Here is a 14,189-nt window from a genome sequence, read left to right as displayed (position 1 = left end):
TTTGTCTGTCTGCCTGTATGCTGTTTGTCCGCACAAAACATTTGTTTTTCTCCGCAACCGCTTGTCAGAATGAAACCAATTTTTCACCATTCATGCGACTACTCATGTGGAATGTTTCAATGATAATTATGATGTCATCGATCACGTGGTGTGGCAGCCATATTGGGAAAATGGAAAAAATTTGGACCTCCATCTCTGAAACCACATCAAGGAAAATTTGAAACTTGGCACATGTCAAGTACTCCTCATGGAGAATGAGTGTGATTTTTTTATGACATCATAGGTGCCCTCGTTATGACGTCATTGCCTATGTTGAATGCCACATCTGTTTAGTGAAAAAGTTAAGGCTGATCTTGGGATAAAATGGTCCACAAATTTTTTTGATGATGTCATCGGTTACGTGATTCGGCAGCCATAGTGCTTTTTTTAACCTTTAAAAATCTTCTCTGAAATGGCTGAAAAGTTTGAGGCAAAACTTTACACATATGACCGCCTATCCATGAGGAATAAAAGAGTCACATATGACATGAAAGGTCACATGGTTTGGCAGCCATATTGGATTTACCTGAAAACCCATAGAAAAATAAACCACTCAAAAGAAGTCCTGGCCAGCGTTTGCAATCTCTGATTGTTCTTTTTCTTGTTATTATTGTACAAAGTCATTGTACGACCAACAATGGATTACTTGTTTGCTCCCTTTTTTTAACAAGAAAGATGAAGATTGCCTCGAGAAGGTACAATTATTAACAAAGAGCTCCTAGACTGTTACCATAACTTAGCAAAGTAAAGTATCCAGATAGATTGAAGGCACTTGGTCTAACCACCCTTGTATATAGACAAAGTATAGCAGAGGTGAGTCAAATCTTTAAAATTTTCAGAGGATTGGATGATGTGGACTGAAAAGTTTTTCACATTAGAATCGACCAGAGCAAGAGGTTATTCACCATTATCAAGCTGAAGAAGCTTCATTTTCAGACGAAAATCAGGGTTGCTTTTTCTACCCATTGTATTAATAATTGGAATTCTCTTCCTAATTCGGTGATTGGTTCTGGCACATTAAATCGGTTTAAGACCGTGCTTGAGAATCCGACCACTCCTTGAAGTTTAACCACTATATTAGAAGTTAAGACACTGTGAAGAGGGGCACATAAACTATGCTTTACGTCTCAAAATCGAGTAAACATCAACCACACAACACCCCTTGATGAGACCCCCACAGACGTCACTCTGCACACATGTACACAATCGCCTACCAATGCTCAAACTACCGAAAAGTCCAGTCAACATACCCGTACCCCTCTATCTCCATAACTTTGAGGTACCCATCCAATTCCAATTTAAATATATCCACTGTTTCTGCTGCCACTACTTTTCCAGGGAGACCATTCCATGCATTAATTACTCTCTGAGTGAAAGTCCCCTTCTTTACTGTCACGCTATGGCCCCTGGTCCTATCACTGTCTACTTTGCTGAATAATTATTCCGCACTTATGTTGCCTATACCCTTCATTATTTCCATCATATCACCTCGGAACCACTTCATTTCTCGTGTATATAGCCCTGTCTACTTCAGCCGCTCCTCATAGCGGTCTGGCTAGACCCGGAATTTATCTCGTAGCTCTGTGCTGAACCCTCTCTGTGGCATCTATGTCCTTCCTGAGTTTTGGTGACCAAAACTGAACACAATATTCTCGATGTGGCCCTCACTAAATTCCTGTACAACATTAACACCACCTCTTTTGATTTATAATTGATCCCCCTCCGAATACATCCTAATACCCTATTTGCTTTACCTATAGCTGCCTGGTATTGTGCTACCTGCTTAGCTCCCGTATCTATTATCACCTCCAGATCTTTCTCCTGTGTGACACGCTCCAAAATTACCCCTTGCATCCTGTAATCTCTATTTTCATTATTCTTTCCCATCCCCAGCACCTTACACTTGTTCAGGTCAAATTGTTCCCATCCCCAGCACCAATCTTTTGCCCAATCTATCTTACCTCCAAGCTTTGTGTTGTCTGCAAATTTTGAAAGCCTACTTTTCACCCCACTCTCCAAATCGTTGATGTTATTCCCTCTGCCCCGAAGGTGAAGGAGGTTGTGTTTCCACCCCTTTCTGTCCGTTTGTTTGTGTACAAGATATCTCAAAAAGTTGTGGACGGATTGGGATGAAACTTGGTGGACACATTGGGTGTGTGACAAGGAAGAATTGATTCCATTTTGGTGATGATCCGGATCCGGATCTGATAATTTTTTTAAGTGATTCTTCACCATTAAGAGATAGGGCTCAAAACCGATATATAGGGTGTCCCAAAAAATATACAACTTTTAAAATGCTTTGTTTGATCCTAAAAAAGCAGTAATTTTGTCACTAATGCTTCATTTCTTGTTGCATAGACCCTGAAGTTTATTTTGATACCAAGCAAGCGCCAGAAAAATGCCAAGACTGACCGTACAACAACGGACGAAAATTGTTGAACTTTGGCACCAGACGAAAAGTGTCATACAGGTGCAACGTCTTTACTCGAGACATTTCAGTATCCACTTGCGCCATGCACCAAACTTTCAGACAATAAAGTGCACCATCGCAAAGTTTACCAATGTGGGAACCATCTGTGACCTTCACAAGGGTCACAATGGTCGGAAGAGGACAGGTCGTAGTGAAGAAAATGTGGAAATGGTGAGACAGGCGGTCGTTCAGAGTCCAAAAAAATCGATTCGACGACTTTATGCCGAGACAAACATTCATAAGAGCACCGTTCAGAGGATCCTTCGCCAAGAATTTCATGCCTTTCCATACAAAATTCAAACAGAAATGGTGCTTACTGATCAACAGAAACGCAAACAACTAGAGTTTGCAAATTGGTTTTCAGGAAAGTTGGAGGAAGATGCAGACTTCCTCAAAAAACTTCACATTACGGACGAATGCCATGCTCACTTTTCTGGGGAGGTAAACAAGCAAAACTTTCGGTACTGGGGAACTGAAAATCCTGGTAATGCATCAACTGAACTGGTGGTTCGATCTGTTCTCAAAGTCACGATGTGGGTGGAGGTTGGTTGGTATGGGATAATTGGTCCATACTTCTTTGAAGATGACCAGGGACGCACTTGCATGGTAAACCAGAGGAACTATCGCGAAATGATTCAGGAATTCTATCTGCCTGAGCTACGTACTCAGGCCCGTAGGAGAAACAACCTGATCCAGATGAGAACCCAGTGGTTCCAGCAGGATGGGGCACCACCCCATACAGTCAGGGAAACAAGGCGTTTTCTCAACCAATATTTTGAGGGCCACTTTATCTCCCTCTACGAAGACGTTGAGTGGCCACCGTATTCCCGTGGCCTTACTCCTCCAGACTTCTTCTTGTGGGGGTATCTCAAGGACAGGATCTATGGAAACCCTAGGCCTCAGACTCTTGATCAGCTGAAGGAAAACATCCACCGAGATATCCAGAACATTCCCCAGGAAACGTTTCCCAATGTGATGGAGAACATGACAACGCGTTTGCAGGCAGTGATCGGACAACGTGGAGCCTACGTCGAACATATGGTCGAAAAGAAAACGATGAGTCTATCCCAAAATTTACATTTTGGTGGCAATTTTGACATTGGTACAATAAACTTCAACCTTTCAGCTTTCTATCCAGCCATATATCTTTTTAAAAAATATAAGTTATGACCATCCTCTTTGCAGATGAAAAGTTGTATATTTTTTTGGGACACCCTGTATAGCACGATATTTCAAAAATGTATTGGGCCAGATATGTTCTCGTGGAGTAGGCATTACGGGTCAGAGGTATGCGCTCTACCGAGTGCCCTTCTAGTTTATAAATAATAATGGTCGTCGTACTGATCCCTGAGGTACCCCGCTACGTACATCCTCCCAGCAAGACATCCTCCCCCTCACAGCCACTCTTTTCTTCCTATCACTCAGCCAGTTTGCAATCCAATTACCTTCTTTACCAGCCACTCCACACCCCTCATGTTTGCTAACAACCTCTGATGTGGTACCTTATTAAATACCTTCTTAAAGTCTAGATATAATATGTCCACTGCCATTCCCTCATCCACCCAAATCAGACACTGCTTCATAGAACTCTAAAAGATTTGGCAGACAGGAACGACCTTTGGTAAACCCATGCTGACTACCTTTAATTAGTTTGTCTTTGTTTAAATGGTTCCTCATCTGGTCCCTAATTAATGTCTCCAACACCTTCCCCACAACTAAAGTCAAGCTAACAGGTCTATAGTTTCCCAATTCTTCTCTGGATCCTTTCTTAAATAATGGTGTTACATTTGCTACTCTCCAATCCTCCGGTACCTGTCCTGACTACAGTGAGCTTTTGAAAATATCCGTTAACATCTCGCTTACCTGCTCAGCCACCTCCCTCAATACTCTCAAAGTTTAACCACTATATTGGAAGTCCCGGAGCATTAGAGCCTTATCTACTTTTTAGAGTATCTTTTTTTAGAGTACTAACTATATTAGAGCCTTATCTACTTTTAAATTTCCTAGCTGTTCCTTTACTTCCTCCACTCCAACCTGGATCTTCTGTAAAAGCCCCTCCTCACCTCCTCGATAGATACTCTCAACTATTGGCAATTCTCCTGACTTATTGTGTAAATGTTGAGGAAAAATACCTGTTTAATAAGCCTGCCATCTCACTTTCACCACTAACCACTCTCCCTGTGCTATTCCTCAATGGGTCCACACTGACCCTAACCTGTTCTTCACCCCTGATATACTTAAAGAATACCTTGATATTGTGCTTAATAATCTTAGCCACGTCCTTCTCATACTCTCTTTTGGCTTGCCGAGTTATTTTCTTAACTTGCCTCTGTTTACTGTGATAGTGATGTAAATTTAACTCCAGTCCTGTTATTTTAAACCTAATAAATGCCTTCTGCTTCTCCTTAAAAGCATTCCTTATCTCTCTACTCAACCACCCTGGCCTCTTTCTGATTCTAGTTTTGCACCTCATTGGAATGTGTTACACCTCCCAGACCTTGTTAGCTTCTCGTAATCCACATCACCCAGTTCTCTCCTGATGCCCTCAAGGTTTGCCTTCCTGAAATCTAATAGCCTTTCCTGACTATCCTGAACTCTAACCCTTTACAGAATCTTTGCACACACAATGTTATGGTCACTTGCTCCCAAATGCTTCCCGACCTCCACCTCCTCCACCATATTGGGATTGTTACTTAAAAGGAGGTCTAACATTGCACTCCCCCTCATGGGCTTATCTACAAACTGGGTTAAAAAGTAATCCTGGACTAAAACTAGGAAATCCTCATCTTCTCTGCCCTTTCCCTGTTCCTGGACCCAATCTATCCCTGGCAAGTTAAAATCCCCCATTATCAATACTCTTCCCTTACCACATGCCCTTTTGAATCCTTCATGTACTCCTCTTTCCTCCTCTTCCTTCACACCCAGAGCAAAAAAAAAAAGCATCCTTCCAGTATCTTACTGATTTTACAATCTCTAATCTCTACCATACAGAATCCTCTCCATTAATTCCCTCCTTAATATCACCCCTTTCTCTTGATGCAATGCTGTTCTTTACCCAGATTGATACTCCTCCTATTCTCTCCTTCATATCACACTGATACACCTTGTTGCCTTATAATCCTGTCCTCCAGTTACTCTCCTCCTTAAACCATGTCTCACTTCCGACAACTATATCATACTCCTCGATATCTACTTTGGCTTCAAGCTCTTCCATCATATGATGTAAACTCCTGGCATTCATGACACAGATTACATGGAAATTATGCGCAGGAGGAGGCCATTCGGCCCATCATGCCTGTGCCACTCCAATACCAGATTTAACATATCTGTCAATACCCATTCCCTTGTTGTGCAACCTTTTGCCTGCTACACTGGTGCTCATTTCGCGGACCTCAGAAGGATGACACTCTGAGTCAACCCCTTGGTGCTAATTCAACAGAAAAACGGGGCTTGAACCCAGGACCTTAGAATTCCAAGCCACCACCCGAACCACTAAGCCAACACCAGTTATCCTGGACTATATTGATACTAGTAGTAATGCCTGGCGTTGCCCGGGCTTTCTTGCAAATTTCCTGAATAGCTGTTAGGGGTTAGCGGTTAGGGTTAGCGGTTAGGGTTAGGGTTAGCTGTTAGGGTTAGGGTTAGTGTTAGGGTAGCTAACCCTAACCCTAACCCTAACACTAACCCAAACCCTAACCCTAACAGCTTGGCGTAGAGGAGGTAAACAGCGCCCGGGGCAAAGTTGAAATTTGCGTCCCCCATAGGCCTTAAACTTGAGTGGATTTGAATGGAAAATCCCATAAGGGATATCGATTTATCGATTTTTTTCGAATATCGGAAGTGTTATGGAAAAAAATTTATAGCCAATGACCTAAGTTGGACCAAAAGCCATAATCGTACCGAATTTGAATGGAATCCGTTGGAGTTTGTGAAAATGCATCAAAACGAATTTTGAGGGGCCTCTTAAGGAAGACAATAATATCATTAGTATATGTGCCAAATCTTGTTTCATTTCATGCAGTTACAAAAATCTGATGGTGGAACAAAGAAAGGGGCGTGCCGAAATATTAATATAGATATAATATGTTTACCGTTTCCCTTCCTGAAATTTTAATTTCTTGCCTGGCCTTACTAATCACAATTGCATCATAAGTTTCTTCCTTTGTGGCTTCCCCACGACCCCACCCTCCGCTGACCTAAAAAAGCCTGAATTCCTTCCTCAATTCCCACTGCAAACCTTGCTGCCCCCTTTCTATTTAACATACAGCCATCATTCTGGAAACACTCCCTTTGTCCCTGAAATGATTCCCACTGCTTCTTAAATGTAAAACCTTCCTCCCTGCACCATTCTTCCAGCCATTGGTTAACATGTATCGCTCTGCTCATAATTTCTTTATCATTTCCTAATCTTGGGAGAATCCCAGAAAACATGACCTCACAACCCTTTACTTTCAGCCACTTACCCAATATCTTGTATCTATTATTCAAAACCTCCGAGTAAACTTTCCCTAAATAATTTGCTCCGAGGTGTATCACAACCACCTTCTTCCTTCCGTGACCAGATACAATTCCATTTACCCTTCCTTCAATGTCCCAAACTCCCGCTTCTTCAAAACTGCACAGAATTCTAGGTCTACAATCAATCCTGCTTGCAGAATGAAGAATCACCATATTTAATAGTCTCATTGCCCACAAAAACTGTCTCCCAGACCAAATTCATAATTCGGACTTAATTCATTCTCGATTGCTGTTCCCACACCACTGCCTTCACTCGCTGCACACTCAACACTGCTAGCACCTTCATCATTGCCGACACTCACTGCACCCTTAACTTTCTGTCTGAACATCCAAGTCAGCAATTATATCCAAATTTCTAGGATTGAAAAAGTTAGCTGGGACATAAAACCACAGTGATCAACTCAAAATTATAATTCTCTCCACCAATTAAATATATGTCGTGTTATATTCTAAATGTGTTGGGGTTCTTTAAGGAGATAGCCGTTCCGAGAGTATCTCTAAATACGGATAGTTATAACCCTTGACATCACTCTTTCCTCCCAGCCCTCTCCCTTTTTACGATTAATTTATATCCTAAATTACAAAGCAAATATTTTCACTGCTTTCGCTTGCTTCAATATCACATCACACCACATCACATCACATCACATACATCACATCATACGTCACATCACTGACATCACACATCACACGTCACTGACATCACACATCACACGTCACTGACATCACACGTCACTGCCATCACACATCACTGACATCACACAAATCACACGTCACTGACATCACTGACATCACAGGTCACTGACATCACACGTCACTGACATCACACATCACTGACATCACACATCACTGACATCACACAAATCACACACTGACATCACACATCACTGACATCACACAAATCACACACTGATATCACACACTGACATCACATGTCACTGACATCACACAAATCACACACTGATATCACACGTCACTGACATCACATGTCACTGACATCACTGACATCACACGTCACTGACATCACACGTCACTGACATCACACATCACTGACATCACACAAATCACACACTGACATCACACATCACTGACATCACACAAATCACACACTGATATCACACAAATCACACACTGATATCACACAAATCACACACTGACATCACACGTCACTGACATCACACAAATCACACGTCACTGACATCACACAAATCACACACTGACATCACACGTCACTGACATCACACAAATCACACACTGACATCACTGACATCACACATCACTGACATCACACAAATCACACACTGATATCACACATCACTGACATCACACATCACTGACATCACACAAATCACACACTGACATCACACGTCACTGACATCACACATCACTGACATCACACAAATCACACACTGACATCACACATCACTGACATCACACAAATCACACACTGACATCACACATCACTGACATCACACAAATCACACACTGATATCACACGTCACTGACATCACACAAATCACACGTCACTGACATCACATCACCACACGCTCATTCACTCATCTCTCGTAGTTGTAATAACAGTTGTAGTTGCTGTCGCAAGCATCCTGTGGTCATCCCAGTCTTAGTCCACACACTTTAGTTTAGTACAAATTTACAAATCTTTGCTGCGCGCACGAACACACTTTAATTTCACCGCCAATCATCCCACCCAAACGGACTCTCTTGTTTATCCGATTATTCCATCTCCATCCTCTTGGTGAAAACTTCTCACCCTCGTGACGCCTCATTTCCGTTTCCGGTTTCGGTTTCGCCATCATTACGTTTTCCCGCGTCTTCCACGCAGAGCTCTGTGTTCCTCACTTCAATTATTCATTTCGTGGCGCAGAGGCTGATGGATCATCACATCTCCCTCATTGACCCGTCTTTACATACATCATATATATATACATATACATATACATCTACATATATACATATACACGTCTTTTTTACGTTAAACCAAAGCAGCATTTCCTTTTCCGAAGTCTTTTCACAGTTCACATTCGTTTTTGGCGCGAACTCGTCACTGGTTTTTAATCAGCATTTTCGTTAAATCGTGAAACCTAAAAACTGTACTGTACACACATGCAAAGCGGGTTTCGTACAGTGTGTACAGTGCGTACAGTGCGCTAGGATACAGGGTCCTCGGTACAGTACACCTGTATGGATAGATGTGGGGTTGTCATGACAGCCGAGAGGGTCACACGCACATTCACCGAAAAATGGTCTGTCCTGTGTTCGAATCCCGACCCAGCTTTTAACTGCCTTCCTGGTGTTCCACAGGCAGGGCGATTGTTCATTGTGCCGTCCCTCGGATGGACGTTAAACTCGACGACGTCCCACCTGCCGGGTTTAGTCGGTGAACGTTAAAGACTCTCCAGCGTGTTGCGCGCGAACAGTGGGCGAGCTATCACCGGCACCCTGAACAAATTCCTCTCATCGAAACCTCCAGGGGGCACCAGGTATGTACCTGCGTGTTCGTGTTTCCCAGGAATGATGTGAACCCGAAGTTCCGAGACAATGATGTGATGTCAAAGACTCGCATACAGAGGGAGCTGAAGGGGATGCGGCGCCTCATACAGACAATACGGTAGAGGGGAGGGGGGGTTGAGGGATTGAGGGGAGGAGGGGAGGGGGACGAGAGAGAGAGAGAGAGAAAACCGCCCAGCGAGTCGAAACTCCCAGATTTCTGGTGGAATGGCGGAGCCTCTCGCTCCCGACTATTAACTCGATCACATCCCCTGTACGGGGGAGAGGGAAGAGTGAGTTCGAAGGAAGAGAGCGAGAAAGAACGAGCGCGTCCCGGTTCGCACATCCACGGGTGAGGAACGAGGGACGAGGGAAAGTTAAACTGTTTGATGGACGATGAGGATTATTCACATCGCTTATTCTTCGTTCCTTTCACCCATCGGTCGCTTTTCCTGTGGAGAGACATGAACCCGTTCGTGTGTTGTTTTTTTTTTTTTTTAATAACCTCGACGACTCACTCGTTCATCTTTTAACACACACACACACACACACACACACACACACACACACACACACACACACACACACACACACACACACACACACACACACACACACACACGCGCACACACACACACACACACGCTGGCACACACACACACACACACACACACACACACACACACACACACACACACACACACACACACACACACACACACACACACACACACACACACACACTCACACTCACACTCACACTCACACTCACACTCACACACACACTCATCTTTTACCACACACTCTCACACACACTCATCTTTTACCACACACACTCACACACACACACACACACACACACACACACACACACACACACACACACGCACACACACACACTCACTCTCTCACACACACACTCATCTTTTACCACACACTCACACACACTCATCTTTTACCACACACAATCACACACACACACACACACACACACACACACACACACACACACACACACACACACACACACACACACTCATCTTTTACCACACACAATCACACACACACTCACACACACACACACACTCACTCATCTTTTACCACAGACACACACACATACACACACACACACACACTCATCTTTTAACACACACACACACACACACACTCATCTTTTACCACATACACACACAATCACACACACTCATCTTTTACCACATACACACACACAATCACACACACTCTCTCACACACACACACACACACACACACACACACACACACACACACACACACACACACACACACACACACACACACACATACACTCATCTTTTACCATACACACACATACACACACACACACACACACACACATACACTCATCTTTTACCATACACACACATACATACACACTCTCACATACACTCATCTTTTACCATACACACACATACATACACACACACACATACACTCATCTTTTACCATACACACACATACATACACACACACATACACTCATCTTTTACCATACACACACATACACACACACACACGCACACACACACACACACACACACTCACTCATCTTTTACTACACACACAATCATCTTTTACCATACACTCATTCACTCACTCATCTTTTACCACATATACTCGCTCAATATATACCTGGTGTTGGCTGATGGCAAGAGTAGTGGGCTTGGGGGTCCTGAGTTCAAATTCCCCTCAGCTGTTGAATTAATACCAGGTGGGGTTGACTCTGCCTGTCGTCCTTCCGAGGTCGGCAAAATGAGTGCCAACTTGCTGGTATCTTGTGCGGGAGTGGTGGCCCGTCCAGGATTGTACCAAATAGCCAAGGAGAATGCTTCGGCAGCACCAACGTTCTGCACAGAGGATGGTCCCAATGGATGGATGGACTCTTTCACTCATCTTTTATCACACCCACTTGCTCACTCATCTTTGACCACATACTCACTCACTCATCTTTTACCATACCCACTCGCTCACTCATCTTTTACCATACCCACTCGCTCACTCATCTTTTACCATACCCCTCGCTCACTCATCTTTTACCATACCCACTCACTCACTCATCTTTTACCACACACATTCACTCACTCATCTTACCATACCCACTCACTCACTCATCTTTTACCACACACATTCATTCACTCATCTTTTACCACACTCACTTACTCACTCATCTTTCACCACACTCACTGACTCACTCATATTTTACCACACTCACTCACTCACTCATCTTTTACCACACACACACTCATCTTTTACCACACACATTCACTCACTCATCTTTTATCACACTTACCCACTTGTCTTTTACCACACACACACACTCACTCACTCATCCTTCACCACACTCATTCAACTTTTACCATACCCTCTCATCTTTTACCACACTCACTCACTTGTATTTTACTACACTGATCATTATTTGTGGTCTTTTCACACATTTTCACACACTCGACCAATCCTGCAGCGCCCCTCGACCCAAAATCCTCGGCTCATCAGGCCCAGCCCTCGGCGCCTCCAGACCCCCAGCACCCCTAGCACCCCCACATCTCTGGACCCCTAGACTCCTGTTGCCTCCGGACCGATGGCACATCTCGATCCTGGCCCCTTGGCTCCTCAGTCTGGCATCCCGGCACCCCCAGAATCCCGGCACCTCCAGACTCCCGGCACCCCCAGATCTCTGGACCCCCGGACTCCTGTTGCCTCCGGACCGATGGCACATCTCGATCCTGACCCCTTGGCTCCTCAGTCTGGCATCCCAGCACCCCCAGAATCCCGGCACCTCCGGAACCATGTCTCTTTGCTCATCTTGTTATGCTTCAGTAGAATCACCATTGCAATATGTTCTTGAACCACCCACCATCTTGGCATTGCGTCACATCGTCTCCTCACCAGTGATATGTACTCAGGTTGATGAGCTGAGATTGGAATGTATGTAATAAGTTGACAAGGCTGAAGTAAGTGACGAGTGACAGGTGGAGAAGAAGAGAGGAAGTGCAGACATCATCATCATCATCATCATCATCATCATCATCATCATCCCTGTACACAGGATAAAAGGACGTGTCCCGTCGTTCTCAGTCACGTATTGTGTGGTTAATAGGTACACGAGTGAAGGTTACGGAGTACAAAACGACTCCTCTCTCCCCAATACTTGTTGAAATCGCTTTAAATTTCACAATCTGGTCCAGTTTAATAATCTGCTGTGAGAGACTGTTCCAATCTTGACCACTCAGTTTCTAAGAAAAATCTTCTTCACATCCAGATGACTTCTTCCTTTCAATAGTTTCAGTGAGTGCCCTCTTGGTGCCGTGTATTTGGCTGTAGAGGAGGAGCGGCGTTGGGTCTATTTTCACCATTCCATGTATGATCTTGTGAACCATTACCGTGGTCTCCTCTTCTTCTCCTTCTTCTTCTTCGGTGGAGAATTTTTGTTGAGAATTTTCAGGCTTTGTTGATATGAGAGATCACTGACATGGTGGACCAGCTTCGTTGTCCTCCTCTGGACCTTCTCGATTCTCAGCATCCTCTTTGAAGCGGAGGTGCCGCAGGGTGTGCCATATTCTCGGCGAGGCCTCACCAATGTCATGAAGAGTAGTGGCAGAGTTTTCCTGTTCAGCTTGTTTCAATGTCCTTTTCATCTCAACGAGTAGCAGGTAAAGCCTTGCTAACTAGTGTGGACACGAGTTGACGGAATTGCAGTTCACCATCAATTGTAATCCTCAGGTCCTTCTTACTGGTAATGGCCTGCAGTTCAACTCCGTTCAGTTGATATACATTTTGTACATTTCCCTGGCTGATGCGAAGAAACCTACATTTTTTTTGTTTTTGAAAGGTAGTTGCCACCTTTCAGAACATTCTGCCAGTCCATTCAGTTCTTTTTTGGAGAGCTTCTATTTCTTCCTCTTCTCCTTCTTCTTCTTCTTCTTCTTCTTCTTCTTATTCTTATTCTTATTCTTATTCTTATTCTTATTCTTCTTATTCTTCTTATTCTTCTTATTCTTATTATTCTTATTATTCTTATTATTCTTATTATTCTTCTTATTCTTATTCTTATTCTTATTCTTATTCTTATTCTTCTTATTCTTCTTCTTGGCCATACAACTTGTTGTTGGCCGGACATCATCAGCATATAGCTGGACAGCTCCTTATGTTTCACTTCATCAATGAAGATCACGAATAGCGCCGGTCTCAGGCTCCCAGCACACTACCCTGTGGTGGGGGAGGGGGGGAGAGATCCGCACGTCCGTGTCGACTGTTCCTTGAGATGACAACGTGCGTGACATGAAACCGGTGTGTTCTTTCAACTTTACATCACTTTGACCAGGAGGGAAGTCCTTCCTTTTCCAAATGACACGTACACACAGTCACCCGATGAAGTTGTGTCGTTTCATCGCCATCAGTGACGTCATGGTGACCGAACCAAGCATCAGTGAGCGGTGCGCCTGCTTCGTCCTGATGATCCAACACGACTACTATCGTCATCTTTACATCGTTTACAATTAGCCTTGGCTCGGCTCTCATGTTTACACTCTTGTCTTCCGTTCCTTTCATCTTTCAAGAGGGCACAAAATGTACTGCACGCATAAAGACTAAAAAGAATGAATTATCGTGATTTTTT

The 14,189-nt window shown here is 43.7% G+C and overlaps 1 protein-coding gene across 6 annotated transcripts in view; it reads left to right on the top strand.

Moving 5' to 3' along the window:
* The window catches only part of LOC147012911 (fibronectin type III domain-containing protein 3B-like), a 173,612-nt gene that overhangs the window by 2,732 nt on the left and 156,691 nt on the right, over positions 1 to 14,189 (top strand). For 4 of the 6 annotated variants that reach the window (XM_085854261.1, XM_085854260.1, XM_085854259.1 and 1 more), the window contains exon 1: positions 9,692 to 9,887. The exons of 1 other annotated variant lie outside the window; for it this stretch is intronic. The gene's annotated coding sequence lies outside the window, so the exon portion shown is untranslated. Of the gene's footprint in view, positions 1 to 9,691; positions 9,888 to 14,189 lie in introns of those variants that run through there. One more of the 6 variants, XM_085854255.1, reaches the window with a different exon arrangement.

The sequence above is a fragment of the Eptatretus burgeri genome, chromosome 14 (assembly GCF_056783735.1).
Source record: "Eptatretus burgeri isolate ZD-2024b chromosome 14, Ebu_testis_v1, whole genome shotgun sequence".
Classification (NCBI taxonomy): domain Eukaryota; kingdom Metazoa; phylum Chordata; class Myxini; order Myxiniformes; family Myxinidae; genus Eptatretus; species Eptatretus burgeri.
Note: the sequence above shows the minus strand (reverse complement) of the source record. Positions and strands in the feature narration are given on the sequence as shown.